Below are 11,167 nucleotides of genomic sequence, written 5' to 3' on the forward strand. Positions count from 1 at the left end.
CACAAGTGGTAGAAGGAGACCTCAACTCTTTTTTTTTTTTGAGATGGGGTCTCACTCTGTTGCCCAGGCTGGAGTGCAGTGGTGCGATCTCGGCTCACTGCAGCCAGGTTCAAGCAATTCTCCTGCCTCAGCCTCCCGGGTAGCTGGGATTACAGGCGCCTGCCACCACACCCAGCTAATTTTTGTATTTTTAGTAGAGACAGGGTTTCACCATCTTGGCCAGGCTGGTCTTGAATTCCCGATCTCATGAGCCACCCACCTCATCCTCCCAAAGTGCTGGGATTACAGGCGTGAGCCTCCGCGCCCAGCCTTAATTTTTGTACTTTTAGTAGAGATGGGGTTTCTCCATGTTGGCCAGGCTGTTCTCGAACTCCTGACCCGCCCAGGCTAGAGTGCAATGGCACGATTTCAGCTCACTGCAACCTCTCCCTCCTGGGTTCAAGCAATTCTCCTGCTTCAGCCTCCTGAGTAGCTGGGATTACAGGCGCCTGCCACCATGCCCAGCTAATTTTTGTATTTTTAGTAGAGACGGGGTTTTACCATGTTGGCCAGCCTGGACTTGAACTCCTAAACGTCAGGTGATCCACCCGCCTCAGCCTACCAAAGTGCTGGGATTACAGGCGTGAGCCACCGCGCCTGGCCATTTTGTGTATTTTTAGTAGAGACCGGGTTTCACCATTTTTGCCAGGCTGGTCTGGAACTCCCGACCTCAGGTGACCTGCCCATCTTGGCCTCCCAAAGTGCTGGGATTACAGGCATGAGCGACTGCACCTGGCCTTTATTTTTATTTTTTTAGTTTTGTATTTGTATTTTTTATTTTATTTTGAGATGGAGTCTCATTCTGTTGCCCAGGCTGGAGTGCAGTGGCGCAATCTCGGCTCACTGCAACCTCTGCCCCCTGGGTTCAAGCAATTTTCCTGCCTCAGTCTCCGGAGTAGCTGGGATTACAGACACGCACCACCATGCCCGGCTCATTTTTGTATTTTTAATAGAGACAGGGTTTCACCATGTTGGCCAGGCCGGTCTTGAGCTCTTGACCTCAAGTGATCCACCCATCTCGGCCTCCCAAAATGCTGGGATTACACGTGTGAACTACTGCGCCCAGCCCCAGTTGTTTGTCTCAAGAGTCTCACTCTGTCATCCAGGCTGGAGTGCAGTGGCAGGATCTCGGCTCACTGCAACCTCTGCCTCAGCCTCCCGAGTAGCTGGGACCACAGATGTGCACCACCATGCCCAGCTAATTTTTTTTTTTGAGACGGAGTCTCACTCTGTTGCCTAGGCTGGAGTGTAATGGCGTGATCTCAGCTCACTGCAATCTCTGCCTCCTGGGTTCAAGCAATTCTCCTGTTTCAGCCTCCCGAGTAGCTGGGATTACAGGCGTGCACCACCACGCCCAGCTAATTGCCCATCTAATTTTTGTATTTTTGGTAGAGACAGGGTTTCGCTATGTTGGCCAGGCTGGTCTTGAACTTCTGAGCCTCAGCAGTCAGCCTGCCTTGGCATCCCAAAGTGTTGGAATTACAGGAGTGAGCCATTGCAACTGGCTGATATGGAGGTTCTGGCTGTAATAATGTACTGTGGGTTTTATAACATATATAAAAGTAAGACACATGACAATATCGAAGACTATATAGTGAGAAATGGAAGAAATATATTTATTTTTATTTATTTATTTTTTCTTTATTTTTTTGAGACGGAGTCTTGCTCTGACCTCGTGATCTGCCTGCCTTGGCTTCCCAAAGTGCTGGGATGGATTACAGGCGTGAGCCACTGTGCCCAGCCGGAAGATTCTTTTTTTTTTTTTGAGATGGAGTTTTGCTCTTGTTGCCCAGGCTGGAGTGCAATGGCATGATCTCGGCTCACCGCAACCTCTGCCTCCCAGGTTCAAGCAATTCTCCTGCCTCAGCATCCCGAGTTGCTGGGATTATAGGCATGTGCCACCATGCCCGGCTAATTTTGTATTTTTAGTAGAGACGGGGTTTCTCCATGTTGGTCAGGCTGGTCTTGTACTCCCGACCTCAGGTGATCCTCCAGTCTCAGCCTCCCAAAGTGCTGGGATTACAAGTGTGAGCCACCACACCCGGCCGCCAGAAGGTTTTTTGTTTTGTTTTGTTTTTGTGTTTTTTTTGAGACGGAGTCTCGCTCTGTCGCCCAGGCTGGAGTGCAGTGGCGCGATCTTGGCTCACTGCAAGCTCCACCTCCTGGGTTCATGCCATTCTCCTGCCTCAGCCTCCCTAGTAGCTGGGACTACAGGCACCCGCCACCACGCCCGGCTAATTTTTTGTATTTTTAGTAGAGATGGGGTTTCACCGTGTTAGCCAAGACGGTCTTGATCTCCTGATCTCGTGATCCGCCCGCCTCGGCATCCCAAAATGCTGGGATAACAGGCGTGAGCCACCGTGCCCCGCCTTTTTTTTTTTGAGACGGAGTCTTGCTCTGTTGCCTAGGCTGGCACGATCTCAGCTCACTGCAACCTCTGCTTCCAGGTTCAAGCAATTCTTCTGCCTCAGCCTCCCAAGTAGCTGAGACTACAGGGGAGCACCACCACACCTGGCTAATTTTTTTTTTTGTATTTTTAGTAGAGGCAGGGTTTCACCATATTGGCCAGGCTGGGGAAGATTCTTATACTACAAGTGAACTGGTTTAATATCAATTGAATGTGGACTATTGTAAGTTAAAAATGTATAATATGGCTGGGCATGGTGACTCATGCCTGTATTCCCAGCACTTTGGGAGGCCAAGGTGGGAGGATTGCTTGAGCCCTGGAGGTCAAGACCAGCTGGGACAACATTATGAGACCTTGTCTCTACAAAAAATACAAAATTTAGCCAGCCATAGTGGCACATGCCTGTGGTCTTCACTACTCAGGAGACCAAGCTGGGAGGATGGCTTGAGCCCAGGAGTTCCAGTTTAAGGCTGCAGTGAGTTATAATCTTGCCACTGAACTCTGGCCTGGGTGACAGAGTGAGACCCTGTCTTAAAAAAAAAAAAGTAAATGGCCTAAAACACTCCAATTAAAAGGCATCGACTGTCATATTGAAAAACCCAACATGTTACCTACAAGAAATAAAATTTTAAAATAAGGCCAGGCACGGTGGCTCATGCCTGTAATTCTAGCACTTTGGGAGGTCAGGGCAGGCGGACTGCCTGAGCTCAGGAGTTTGAGACCAGCCTGGGCAACATGGTGAAACCCCATCTCTACTAAAATACAAAAAAATTAGCCAGGCATGGTGGTGCATGCTGTAGTACCAGCTGCTCCAGAGGCTGAGGCATGAAAATTGCTTGAACCTGGGAGGCAGAGGTTGCAGTGAGCTGAGATCGCATCACTGCACTTCAGCCGCGCAAACCCCATCTCTACTAAAAATACAAAAAAAATTAGCTGGGCGTGGTGGTGCGTGACTGTAATTCCAGCTACTCCGGAGGCAGAAGTTGCAGTGAGCTGAGATTGTGCCACTGCACTCTGGCTTTGGCAACAGAGTGAGACTCTTGTCTAAAAAAAAAAAAAGAGGCTGGGCGCAGTGGCTCACACCTGTAATCCCAGCACTTTGGGAGGCCGAGGCGGGTGGATCACAAGGTCAGGAGATTGAGACCATGGTGAAACCCCGTCTCTACAAAAAATTAGCAGGGCATGGTGGCAGGCACCTGTAGTCCCAGCTGCTGGGGAGGCTGAGGCAGGAGAATGGTGTGAACCCAGGAGGCGGAGCTTGCAGTGAGCCAAGATTGTGCCACTGCACTCCAGCCTTTGGAGACGCAGTCTCCAAAAAAAAGAAACTAGCAAGGATAGATTTGAACAACACTAATACAACAACAATAATACACTTTCAAGTAGCCCATAGATCAAAGAATAGAAAAGGAACTCAAAAATACTTTGAAATGAATTAAAATGAAAACAAAACATACCAGAATTTGTGTGTTGTTAACAGTATCTGGAGGAAATTTATAGCACTAAATGCCTACATTAGAAAAAAAGAAAGGTCTCCAATCAATGAGCTCAGCTACTAGCTTAAGAAACTAGGAATAGATGAGCAAACTAACCCCAAAATAAGCAGAGGAAAGAAAATAATAAAGATAAAAACAAATCAATAAAAAAGAACACAGAAAAATTAAATCAGCCAGTGCTTGCTATATGGCAGGCACAGTACAAGAATAAGTACTGAGTTTACATATGCAGTCTCTTGAGGATCCTCCAAGTAGGTTAGATGGACATAAAATGGAAAATAACCAGATCAGAATACTAATGACCATGAAGAATGATCAAGGTGCCAGCCTGCCTTCAAGAGCCAGTGAGGCCATTGTGGATCCTTAGGGAAAGGGGAGGTGAGGATAGTGGTTAAGAGATCAGGCTCTGCCGGGCGTGGTGGCTCATGCCTGTAATCCCAGTGCTTCGGGAGGCCAAGGCGGGTGGATCACCTGAGGTCAGGAGTTTTGAGACCAGCCTGGCCAACATGGTGAAACCCTGTCTCTACTGAAAAAAAAAAACACAAAAATTAGCCGGGTGCGGTGCAGGCGCTTGTAATCCCAGCTACTTGGGAGGTTGAGGCAGGAGAATCGCTTGAACCCAGGAAGCAGAGGTAGCAGTGAGCTGAGATCACGCCACTACACTCCAGCCTGGGAGACAAAGACTCCATCTCAAAAAAAAAAAAAAAAAAAAAGAGATCAGGCTTGAGGCTAGGCGCGCAGTGGCTTACGCCTGTAATCCCAACACTTTGGGATGCTGAGGCAGGTGGATCACTTGAGGTCAGGAGTTCGAGACCAGCCTGGCTAACATGGTGAAACCCGTCTCTACTAAAAAATGCAAAAAAAATTAGCCGGGCATGGTGGCGTGCGCCTGTAATCCCAGCTACTTGGGAGGCTGAGGTGGGAGAATTGCTGGAACCCGGGAGGTGGAGGTTGCAGCAAGCCAAGATGGCTCCATTGCACTCCCTCCTGGAGACAGAGTGAGATTCGATCTCAAAAAAAAAAAAAAGCTGGGCATGGTGGCTGACGCCTGTAAACCCAGCACTTTGGGAGGCCGAGGCGGGTGGATCACGAGGTCAGGAGATGGAGACCATCCTGGCTAACATGGTGAAACCCCTTCTCTACTAAAAATACAAAAAAATTAGCCGGGTGTGGCAGCGCGCACCTGTAGTCCCAGCTGCTGGGGAGGCTGAGGCTGGAGAATGGTGTGAATCCGGGAGGCGGAGCTTGCAGTGAGCTGAGATTGTGCCACTGCACTCCAGCCTGGGCGACAGAGCGAGACTCCCTCTCAAAAAAAAAAAAAACCAAAAACAAAAAATTGGATACTGTATCCTTGGTTCCTGAGAAGTCACAAAAGAATGTTATTTAATAAGTGATCATGCTGCCGCACTCCATCTAGAGACCCTAAGAAGCTTTTCACAAATACCAACTCCTTTGTCCTTATTACAACTCTATGAGGTAGTTTATCATTCTTATTTTGTGAACATGAAATTGAGGCAGAGGGGCTGAGTAACTCACCCAAAGTCTCATGAACAGCAAGTGGTGGGATCAGGATTCAAACCCAGTCTAGTACTCCTAAGATAGGCAACCAATACTGTCTGCCTACACAAAGAACAAGGCCAGAAGTGCCTGTTTGGAAAGTCTAAGAAAGGGGTATTGCAAGCTGAAGTTTAGCAGAGTGGGACCTGAACACCTACTGACAGCTTTGCTTCACCTGTACCTTGCAAGTCAATAGAAATTCATTCATTTCCTGCCCAGCACTGCAGTTACCCAAACCCACCTGAGAATATGGATTGAAAACATACTAAAACCACTGGTTCAGAAAAAAATCACTTTACTCAGGTGAGATCTGTGTAGTTACAGCAGGACACGGATGGGACTGGGCATACACAGACGAATGGGACTGATTCATCTGGCTTCTTCCTGAGCAGGGAATTTGATGCTTGTTTCTGCAGAGGTGCCACTTCTAGTTGTGGACTTGGACAATTAGTCTTTTGGTTCCTGGGATTCCCCATTGGAATATGCTGTATTAAAGCCCACTTAGTGCTTACCTAGAACAGTGCCTGGCACAGGTAAGCACAAATACAACTGCTTTAGAAAGATGCCTTTTTTTGAGACTTAACTCTTGTCACCAGGCTGGAGCGCAGTGGCAAGGTCTCAGCTCAGTACAACCTCCATCTCCTGGGTTCCAGCAATTCTGCCTCAGCCTCCTACAGGTGCACACCACCATGCCCAGTTATTTTGTATTTTTAGTACAGACAGGGTTTCACCACGTTGGCCAGGATCTCTAGATGTTGTGACCCGCCTGCCTCAGCCTAAGTGCTGGGATTACGGGCGTGAGCCACCAAGTCTGGCTGCATTTAAGATGCCCTCTTAAACACTGCCTCACTCCTCTTAGCTTGTAAGAAAAATCAAGCTGTGTTCCCCCACAATCATAGCTAGTAACTAGCTTCCATTCTCCAACCAACCCTGCCCTCAACACCTTGACAAGCAAGCTCTACAGTCCACCAAACTCCAATCTCACCCACCTCTCTCAAACCTGTCCCCATCAAGTTCCAAATGGCTTAACGGCTGTCCCACTTCCCCTATGCCAGTAGGTCACTTTACCTTCTAGATGATCCCCCTTCAGGGTACTGAACATTTATGTTGGCAGCCAGTGCAGGGGGCTTGACAAAGTTTCCATTATGACTCACGTCATGAGGCAAGCAATTCTGGCAATCTTCAGGCGGAGGTGCACCAGGTAGTAGAGGATCATACAACTCATCAGCTAGGGATACAACCTCCCATTGCTACCATCGATTTTTCCTCCACTACATTGCAGGAAGCTAAAGAATCGGTCTAACTCATCTTGCACTCAACCCAGACTTACGGTCCTATTGGTCAGGACCTAATACCCATTTTCCCAATAAACTGCCAATATAAAGTGAACCCAAGGGGGACCCACCTGAGACTAGGTTTCAGGGCCTTTAGAACTGAAGCTATCATGCTAGTTTCCTTCAACAGTACCATTCAGATTCTTGGCTGATGTCACCACAGCCATCTCCACAAAAATGAACCAGAAACATGCAGTCATATTTATTTTAATTCATAAATACATTAACATAGCAGATTAGGCAATTTGTTAGGTAAATTACAAATACATTAGAAATCATACAAAAGTGGCCGGGCAGGGTGGCTCACGGCTGTAATCCCAGCACTTTAGGAGGCTGAGTCGGGCGGATCACGAGGTCAGGAGTTGAGAACAGCCTGGCCAATATGGTGAAACCTCATCTCTACTAAAAATACAAAAATTAGCCAGGTGCGGTGCTACACGCCTATAGTCGCAGCTACTTGGGAGGCTGAGGCAGGAGAATCGCCTGAACCTGGGAGGCGGAAGTGCCTTCTGGCCAAGCAGAGTCACTTCTGTGGTTCTTAAAGTATGAATGAGGTGTAAGAATGTGCATTCCCAGCTAAATGCCAAATTCCAAAGCCTTTAGTACAAAACAGCAGACTTTCTGCAAAACAGGTCGACTTTTAAAAGAGGTATGAGGGCTGGGCGTGGTGGCTTACGTTTGTAATCCCAGCTACTTGGGAGGCTGAGGTTGCAGCCAAGATCGCGCCACTGCACTACAGCCTGGGCGACACAGCAAGACTCTCAAAAGGAGGCATGAAATGCACCTCAATCTTTTGCTCCAAGTCTGCCAAAGATTGTCAAACCCTCCCTGTTAAAAAAAATCAGTTTACCTACTCTCCCTTCTATATAAAAGACCCTAAAATTAAATGTCAATGTCAAAATGCGAAGTGCAGATCGTCTTCTCTCCTAAAAGAAAAGAAATAATGATTAGACTCCTGAAGATCCTACTTCAACTTAAAATCTAGTATACTAGATATGTTTCCTGCATGGTTTGTCTCCCCAGTCATTGTCCACAGGACTCTGGGAAGCTGTAGGAATATGCAGGCGCAGACACGAGGCCCAGCTTCATCTTCAACGTTGTGGAAAGGGACTGTACATCATGGGGCAGAGCCCTAAGCTCCCCTATGCCACTTGGACAGAGCCTGGGGAGAGTGACCTCCCAGGGTATCCACGTTGGAATGCTCATTAGTGAGGAATTGGAGTAACTGACAAATCCAATATTGCTAATCACCCACAGTATTTTCAAGGGCTAGTATCTTTCTCAGCTCAGGCTACACATGTAGATAAAGCCAATTAGGCTTCCTACAGTTCACTAGGGCAACTTTTACTACTTTGCACTTTTAATGAGCTGACTAAAAAAAGCAATTTTTACAGAACAGAGCATATGTTGAAGTTATGTCAACATGCCTACAAAAATGCAGCAAAGTCGATATTTGGCTATTGCTCTGAGAATGATTAAATGCCTCAGAGGTAAATCCTGACCAACTAGAATAAAAGTCTCTTCAATCCTATTTCCATTACAGAAATCATTGACAAAGAGCTGATAAGCAAAAAACAATTAGCAGATTTACTTACCAAATAAGAGTTACTTGGAATCCTTAACAAATCCTGCAAAACAAGATATTAATCTATTAGTACAGCAAAACCCTAAACTTTTTCAACGAGGGGCCTCATGCTATCGCCTGGGGTTGGAGTACAGTGGCACAATCATAGGTCACTCCTGGGCTCCAGCGATTCTCCTTCCTCCAGCTACCTATCATCATGCCTGGCTACTTTTTAGCCAATTTTTCTTAAACATGTATTAAGACTTCAATCCAGCCAGGTGTGGTGGCTCACGCCTGTAATCCCAGCATTTTGGGAGGCCAGAGGCTGGCGGATCACGAGGTCAGGAGTTTGAGACCAGCCTGACCAACATGGTGAAACCCTGTCTTTACTAAAAATACAAAAATTAGCCGGGCGTGGTGGCGGGGGCCTGTAATCCCAGCTACTCAGGAGGCCGAGGCAGGAGAATCACTTAGCATAATCACTTGAACCCGGGAGGCAGAGGCAATGGAGTGCGCCACTGCACTCCAGCCTGGGCAACAGAGCGACTCCATCTCCAAAAAAAAAAAAAAAAAAAAACTTCAATCCAGATTCAGTGCTCTAGAAGAGCTGTTTCCTGCATGGTTTGTCTCCCCAGTAATTGTCCACAGGACTCTGGGAAGCTGTAGGAATATGCAGGCGCAGACACGAGGCCCAGCTTCATCTTCAACGTTGTGGAAAGGGACTGTACATCATGGGGCAGAGCCCTATGCTCCCCTACGCCACTTGGACAGAGCCCGGGGAGAGTGACCTCCCGGGTGTATCCACGTTGGACAATCAGTGTAACGCATAAATTTACAGAATCTAATAGGAAACAATTTCATCCATTCATGTTACTACAGATCTTAAACAAGAAAGCAAACGAGTTTCCACCCTGTCCACAGTGGGGTGTTAAAAAAAAATCGGTTTCTAGACTGGTAACAGCTATTCTAATTACTTTACAATAGGCGGTTAGTACGATGCGGAAGGTACCGCAGAAGCAAAGACAACAATTAGGCCCAGCTATCCTAAATTCAAATGAAACACGTGGACTTGTTAATTACCCCCAAATCGGCGAGGCACGATGGCTCACGCCTGTAATCCTAAAAATATAAAAATAAAAATGACCCAAATCACAAAAATACGAGAAAGCATAATTACGAAACGTAATGCTTCCAAATTATGAAAATCTTCGGCCTGGCGTGGCGGACCACAAGGTCAGGAGTTGGAGACCAGCCTGGCCAACATGGTGAAATCCCGTCTCTACTAAAAATACAAAAATAAGCCAGGCGTGGTGGTACACGCCTGTAGTGCCAGCTACTCGGGAGGCTGCGGCAGGAGAAATGCTGGAGCCCAGCAGGCGGAGGTTGCAGTGGTACGATCAAATAAAGAAAAAGAAAAATTGAGAAAATTCTTAAAGGCAAATGGGGATCCAGAATAAAACTGTGTGCAATTCTATTGAGAACGACAATGTGCCTACTATGAGGCAGTAAGATAAACAATGGGGGTGGCGGTGCACCTTCAGAGGGTCGCCGGGTCGGGCGGCAGCCCTGCGGGTCCCGAGGTCTCCATGGCCCACTTCTGGCCCAGGACCGTCTAACGCGTACTTTAGAGTTGGGACGGATGCCGCCTAAGACACCCATATATAGTTTTAAATTACATGATTTCCGGCCAGGCGCGGTGTCTCACGCCTGTAATCCCAGCACTTTGGAAGGCCGAGGGTGGTGGATCACCGGAGATCAGGAGTTCAAAACCAGCCTGACCAACATAGCGAAACCCCGTCTCCACTAAGAATACAAAAATTGGCCGGGCGTGGTGGCACGTGCCTGTAATTCCAGCTGCTGGAGAGGCTGAGGCACGAGAATCGCTTGAACCCGGCAGGCGGAGGTTGCAACGAGCACTGCAGTCCAGCCTGCGTGACAAACCGACTCCGTCTCAAAAAAAAAAAAAAGTAAATAAATAAAATACTATATGATCCTCCTAGGGAAGCTCGGCTACTGATCTATAGCATTAGACCCATAACTCCGGTGGCAAGCATCTGATCACACTTACCAAGGAGAAGAAGCGACCACTGCGAATCTGTCTCCAAGAGGGAGAGCGAACGCGAAGCATCCTTATTTAAACCTTACGAAGTGCCCGGAAGTCCTGGAATGTCTATTGCGCGTGCGCAGAAGCATGCGCAGTTAGAGAATCAGAAACTCACTGAGGCTTCTGGGAATCTACTGCAGATTGAGCCCCACCCCTTCCTGGCTGGGAGGCCTCTCGCGGTAGTGGATCCTTCCCGCGGGACCTTGCTGGGGAATGTACGTTACAGAAATAGGTTTGTAGGTATGTAGCTGCAGAGGACGTGTACTTCTGTGCAATCACTGGACTCAGTCTGTAGGATATGCCCTTAGATAAACTGGCCAAAAAGTTTTTGGAAGAGTCGAACGCGGTGGCTCACGCCTGTGATTACAGCAGCTCTGAAGGCCGTGAGGGGCGGATCGCTCGAGGCCAGGAGTTCGAGACCGGCCTGGGCATCATGGCGAAACCCCGTCTCTACAAAAAATACAAAACATAAGCCGGGCATGGTGCCGCGCACCTCCAGTCCCAGCTACTCGGGAGGCTGAAGCATGAGAATCGTTTGAACCTGGGAGGCGGTGGTTGCAGTGAGCCGAGATCGCGCCGATGCATTCCATCCTGGTCGACAGAGCGAAACTCTCTCTCCAAATAAATAAATAAGTAAAACGTTGGAATAATAAGAATGCAGAATGGAAA

The 11,167-nt window shown here is 47.8% G+C and overlaps 2 non-coding genes across 2 annotated transcripts; both read right to left on the minus strand.

Annotated features, from left to right (window-relative positions):
• Positions 1-7,823: 7,823 nt before the first annotated feature.
• On the minus strand, positions 7,824-8,027 carry LOC112438389 (small nucleolar RNA SNORA73 family). Its single transcript, XR_003026817.1, has one exon. It is a non-coding gene; the product is annotated as a small nucleolar RNA SNORA73 family (small nucleolar RNA).
• A 972-nt stretch (positions 8,028-8,999) lies between these two features.
• On the minus strand, positions 9,000-9,204 carry LOC112438390 (small nucleolar RNA SNORA73 family). The gene has a single exon (XR_003026818.1). It is a non-coding gene; the product is annotated as a small nucleolar RNA SNORA73 family (small nucleolar RNA).
• Between the last annotated feature and the right edge of the window lie 1,963 nt (positions 9,205-11,167).

This window comes from Pan paniscus, chromosome 1 (assembly GCF_029289425.2).
Source record: "Pan paniscus chromosome 1, NHGRI_mPanPan1-v2.0_pri, whole genome shotgun sequence".
NCBI lineage: Eukaryota > Metazoa > Chordata > Mammalia > Primates > Hominidae > Pan > Pan paniscus.